Below are 6,494 nucleotides of genomic sequence, written 5' to 3'. Positions count from 1 at the left end.
ATTTTTCCAGTTGGCACTACTTCTGAATTCCCCCCATCCCAATCCTGGGAAAGCAGATGTAACAGCTAGAGAGGGACCACTAGGTAAAAAACCACATGCTAGAAGGAGTCTGGATCTTGATGACTGCCTTGAACAAATGGTCCAGACTTGCCTGCAGTCTCCAATGGTGGCTTGCCTCCAGGCTTATTACATGAAAAGGACAAACCATTTGCTTACTTAAGCCATGAGAGTGGCCAGACTCGGCAGTGCTCTCTATGTTAGCCAGTGTTACGTGTCTGTTACATACAACCACAGCACTCTCAAGTGATACTCAATGGCCTAGAAAATTTTACATACACTTTTGGGAGATCAACGGATCCTTCTTCTAAAGCTCATCAACAACCTTCACACTGAGAGCTCTGCCAGCCGATTGGACCCCACCAGCCCCAATATTCTAGCATATCTTTAAATCGCCTATGTCTATTTTTGTGCAGTAGTTGATTCATTAAGCCAGTGATTTCATGGCCTTTGTGATTTGTATTCCTATCTACTTAGAATCTGAAAATGTCAGAGCTAGAATATGGCTTAGTAATCATCAAATCCAGTATTTCCCCAAAATTATTTTAGCAGTGGAGTTCCTTCTTCAAATGAAATCCTACAGAAACTCAAGGGTAAAGGCTTGAGTTTACAGATTGGACCTCAGTGCAGCTTTGCAAGATTTCTCATTTTATGGTTTGAAAACCACCAATCTTATCTTGCTCCTCTCATTTTTCAAGTGTTAAAACCAAAACCCGTTCATCCATTGGCTCACCAAAAATTTTATTGGGAATTTTTCATCTGTCAGGCTTGAGCTAAGTATCATTCATGAGAGACAGTCCCTGCTCTCCTGGCTTTTCCAGCCTAGTAGGGGTCAAGTAACCTTCTCAGGGCTACCCAGGGAAAATTCATCAGAACCCTATCTAGAACTCAGGGCCCTGACTCCCACAACAGTGCTCAGCCCTCCATGTCAACAGCTCCTATTTGTGCCAGTACAGTGCTTGGGACAGAATGTATATGCACTAAAAGCAGCCTTCAAACAAGCCTAGTCCAAGTAGGAGTACTCCCTCCAAGCTGTATGAGTGATCTTCGTTCAGCAGGATACTGCCTATCCTCCAAACTCCAACTTTATTCCCACCACCAGGAAACCTTCCTTGTGTGTCTAGTCTTCACTGAGTTCCCCTCAACTTGACTGTCTACTGTTCCATCATCTACCACCGAGGACACCCAATCACCTTCTAACTGGTTCTTCTCAAATTATCACTAGTGAAGCACTTGTATTCTTTTCAGCTTGCCACAGAAATTAACAAAAATAAATATTAAATTTATTTTATAAATTTATATATATATTCATATATTTTTAAAATTTTTATTTACATAATATATAGTTTATATTTATAAATTTATTTTATAAATTTATTTTTATAAATTATTAGATTTACTTTAAAATAAATTAATAAATTATTTAAAAATGAAATTCAAAAAGGATACGTAAAATACAAGCCCTCTTTTAAAATTTTTTTTCAGATTCAACAGAAATAAAATTATTTGATAAATTACTCTAAAATAAGGTTCTAAACACTTACCTTTAGTTTTTGTATTCAGCCTAACATGCACCGCTAGCAATCAGTTTCTGAAATGGTTTTGTTCTTGGATCCCATTGTGGGCTCTGCTCTGAGTGATTCACACACGGAAACCTCCTTTGCCTAACACCCTTTTTTCCCCCCGACTGGATTAACACTGGTGGAATGCTGTTTGTCTCACACCCTTACCTCTCTCTGAGGTCAGGGCAGTCTGATTCCCGGCTGTTCTTATTTGTCACAAGTGTATTCACACTTCCTGGGGGACGACCCTGTACTCTCCTACCTTGGCTTACAGGGATCCAAACGTTATTACTGGGCCCTTGGATTTTCCCCTGAGTTTCTTCCTGATATAGACCATCAGACTATGCTTCCTCTGCCCTAACTCCTTCTTCCAGACATTTACATCTGTCAACAAACACAAAGCCACACAGAGGCTATCTTACTTTTTTTTCAAGCCTGAAGAGCAATCCTTCAAATCTTGAGGTGTGACCAATAATAGTGGGTCCCTTGGCTTCAGAACCAGATCCAGGCTCAGGCCCTCCCTCCCGAAGGTCACTGGGGAGGGTCACTGCTGGGTCACACTCAGATTCCTCTCCATGCCTGAAAACATTGCTTCTTATGAGAAGTCATGGTGCCTTGTCGGGCTCAGAGGCTTAAATACCCATCACAAGATGCTTCCACCCTCCAAATTGCAGAAAGAGGCCAAACCCATACACATCTTATCTTTAAATAAATACTCCTAAGGCACCTTAAGGAGAGTCTAGACCCAGATGTGGGTAGCTGGCGGGTCTGAAATATCTTCTGTATGTTACCACCTATGACTGAAATGGGCTCTTTCTCAGATTGCCATAGCACTCTGCAAAGGGCCAGGTATATCTTGGTTGTATTTGGAAACTCATTTTAACTACTGTAAGTAAACAGTGTTGGAGCAGGCCCATAACAGAAGACTATGCAAATGAATAGGGAAAAGCTGATTGAGGCACATGATATTCAAGTGTGCAGCCTAAAGGCACAGAGCCCGTGCCTGAGCATCCTTTCCTTGCCACCCAAGAAGGTGTTAGACTTCTCTGTCACGTTCTTCATGTCAGGATTCATTTGTACTCCGCAAAGAAGTAGTCAGAGCCTCCATTTCACTTTTCTGCATTGGCTCCACTCAACTTCTCTATAGACTTTAGGGCCAGATGGGGAGCTCTATAATGGTGAGGGGAGTCCCTGGTGCTCTTAATCCAGATGAAGCCTTTTGGTGCTAACTGCCTGGTGAACACTGAGGGACATTACCAGGTGAGACACATGAATACTCCATGCCTTGAGTCCCTGCCCTGATATGCGGTTAATTCACATGTGCATTGAACACCTACTATGCACCAGACACTGTACTCATGCTAAACACAGACACGTAAGTATAGAGTTGGGGCTCTGGAAAGGAAACAAAAGAGATAAGAATCACATTCTCATTCACAGGTGCTATGGACCTGTAGCATCCTCCTAAGGGATGATTGATTTCCACAGAACTCTGGCATCCTGCCACAACCCACCAAGCTGTCAGAAGTAAAATTGGAAAAGAAACCTAGGCTTCTTGTACAGTGGTCTGTCTGAATGATAAAAAGCATTGGATTGGAAACATAATCAATTCTAGGGTCTGGACAGCTGGAACAAAAGAACAAGACTAACTGTTGGCCCTGCCTGATTTATCTTGGGCAGGGACTGTACTTCTTTTGTGTAATAGGAGCACTAGATTTGGAATTAGAAAACCAGGGAAGTGGCTGGGTTTGTCACCTCCTACCTCTGTGACTATGGGCAAGACCCTTACCCTCTCTGAGCTGGTCTCCTTACCTGTAAAATGGAGATGACACATACTGTAAACTCTCAGGACTCAAAAGAGCTAATGATAAAGTTTGAAAAAACTTTAGTCTAAAGCAGGAGTTGGCAAACTATGGCCCATGGGCCAAATCTGGCCCATTGTTGGTTTTTGTAAATAAATTCATTGAAACACAGGTATGCTACCTGTTTATGTACTATCTATGGCTATTTCTGCAACATACGTTACAACAGCAGAATTGGGTAGTTGCAAAAGACATCATACAGCCAACAAGCCTGAAATATTTATTGGTTGGCCCTTTATAGACAAATTGGCTTAAATCATGGTCTAACTCCATAAATATTATGGCACGATGCTAGACACAGTGGTAGGTTCCAAATAGTAATTCAGAGAATAAAATGTGATTAAGTGAGTTCATCATTAAGAATTTATGTTAATGCAACAGAATTTTTTCTCTAATTGATTCATTAATTTTTTATAGACTCAACATTTACGGTTACATTTATGTCTCAAAAAGACTTGAAGATGTGGCCTGCCATTCCTCTCTGCTAAAGTCTTGTCTCTAATTCATTTTTCAGATGTGATGACATCAGACATTCCTTGGAAGTTTCAGGTGGTTTTGCGGTTACTGATTATGAATAGGAAAACCCACATCTCTATGTACAGATCATGATCTGTTTGTAAAAGAGGAAGTTATTTGGCAATGTAGGGGAGCAAAATTTTCCTCCCCGAAGTGTGTCTTTGTGGAGTGTGGATTATTTTAAGCTGTTTATTTTTTTTAAAGATTTTATTTATTTATTTGACAGAGAGATCACAAGTAGGCAGAGAGGCAGGCGGGGGAGGAGGGAGTGGGGGAGGTGGGAGGGAAGAGCCTGATGCAGGGCTCAATCCCAGGACCCTGGGATCATGACCTGAGCTGAAGGCAGAGGCTTTAACCCACTGAGCCACCCAGGTGCCCTTATGCTGTTTATTTTTAAGAAGCAGAAGACTCAAGAAGTTTTTCTTTTTTGCTACCCTCCTAATGCCTAAGAAAGTTTAGATAGAGGACTTATTTCAGAAAAAGAACTATTACCATAGATAACTATAGTACAATATGAACTAGGTGTGGTAGAGAGGATGGGACCTAGAAAAGTCTGTTGGTTAAAATTCTTCTCTATCTTCCATTGTTGCTATGGGCCCAGCAAACATTTGTTTACTCTTTTACTCCTTTTCATCTTTACGTGGATCGTGTTCCTTTCCTGTCAAGACCTAGACCCCTGCCTCCTTTTCTGGAGTTCTGGATGGCATATAAGCTTCAATTGCCTGACAGCCTGTGGGCCTCCTATTCTTATGGAAGCTCTCTTGCTTACATAATTAAATTTGATTTTCCCCTGTTAATCTGTTTCCTGTCAATTTAATTCTTAGATCAGCCAAAAGAAGCTGGGAGGGTAAAGGAAAAATTTTCCTCCCAACAGCAAAATTAATGGTTTGAAAGGATCATGAAAGTTTTTATTATTTAGATATGTCTAATTTAGATATAGTTTGTAACAGAAGACCCCAAGCCCCCCTATATTAGGGAAGACATCTGTCTTTGAGGAAACAAGAATGTGGACCAACCATGAGCTACAGAAGATAAGAATGGTATTTATTTTTTTCTAGATTTACAGAGCCGGGTGATACATCATGAATAAACAGATGCCTGACAAATACTTGCTGACAGGTTGACTAAATGAACAAATAGTTGGTTCTTCATTTGTAAAACATAAAGGATGATAAAGCCTGCCCTCTCCACCTCTCCTGATTGAAGCTGAAATGAGATACAGGCTATGAAATATTTTGGGGAGCTGGCAATCATTTGGCTGCTCTTCTGTTGTTCTGACCACATCCCCGAGAATTGGTTTTGGTTGAGATTTGCTTTTAGGAGCCTCATAACAGCCTTCCCTTCTAATCTATGCTGGCTTGGAAGTAACTTTCCTGGGGGAATTATGCAGGTTCCAAGGCAAAGCACCCTGGGGAACAAAGTAAAATCAAGGTCATCCTTCAAGGAGAAAAGAGTCTCCAAGGGGAATATACACCTTGGCAGTAGACTGGGTGGGGAGGAGGGGCAGGAAATGCCCTGCCTTAGCTGGTGACGCTAAGGGTTCCTATGGGCTGATTATGTACTTATTTGGAGAGATTAAAATTTTGTGGAGCTCTCTTTTCACTCCCAACTGCCCCATCTGTCATCTGACTCCATGGGACACTGAAGAGCCACAGATCTGCGGCTTTGTAGAACTACAGGCACCCTCATAGAGATAACTTTCCTTGGGCGTAGGAATATTCCCTGAGCCTGTGTGGAAGATGTCACTCACTGTATATGAACCAAATATCAGGACAAAAGGAATTTGGTGGTCACCCCACTCAACACTCCTGTGTACAGTTAAGACTTCTGAGGAGGTCTAATGGGCTCTCAGCCTGCTCAGCTTCATGGGGGTGAGCCTCTCATCCCGAATCCCAGTGCGGTCACTCTGTTCCCTCAAGCCTGCTTCTGGTCTTGTAGCTCCCACCCAGGAGATCACCAAACCCTAGCCTCAGGTCAGTCCCTTCTCTTATTTCTCCACCGCCTTCCACACTTCAATGGACTAAGCCTTTCAATTTTTCCCTCTTCTGAACATTTCAAAACGCATTTGAATAGTTTTAAAACAGATCTAGAGGAGTTACTTTTATTTTTTTAGGAGTATTTGCATCTCAAAGGAGTCACAGACTTAGTGCTGCATTGCCTGGTCAGGCAGAGGCAGCTTTTCTTCCAACTGGTCCTGCATTTACCTTCTGAGTGGCCAATTTCACAGCACTCCCCTCAGATCGACACAGCCCATGGTCTCAAACCCAACAGCTGGGCTCTTGGTGTTTTGGCCCCTTTCTGCGTAAACAACCTACATCACACACCTCTTCTCTATTCCAACTTATCTTTTCATGGGTGCACAAATACAAGGTGTTTCTTGCTCTCTCTGCTTCAAATAAAACCATCCTTCAAAGTTCAGCTCAGGTTTCCCTTCCTCCCCAGAGCCTTCTCTACCCCGCCAGCACATTTGATCTTCTCCTCACAGCTGAGTCACCTC

The sequence above is a fragment of the Mustela lutreola genome, chromosome 9 (genome assembly GCF_030435805.1).
Source record: "Mustela lutreola isolate mMusLut2 chromosome 9, mMusLut2.pri, whole genome shotgun sequence".
Taxonomy (NCBI): domain Eukaryota; kingdom Metazoa; phylum Chordata; class Mammalia; order Carnivora; family Mustelidae; genus Mustela; species Mustela lutreola.
The sequence above is the reverse complement of the archived record's forward strand: the minus strand, read 5'-3'. Positions refer to the sequence as shown.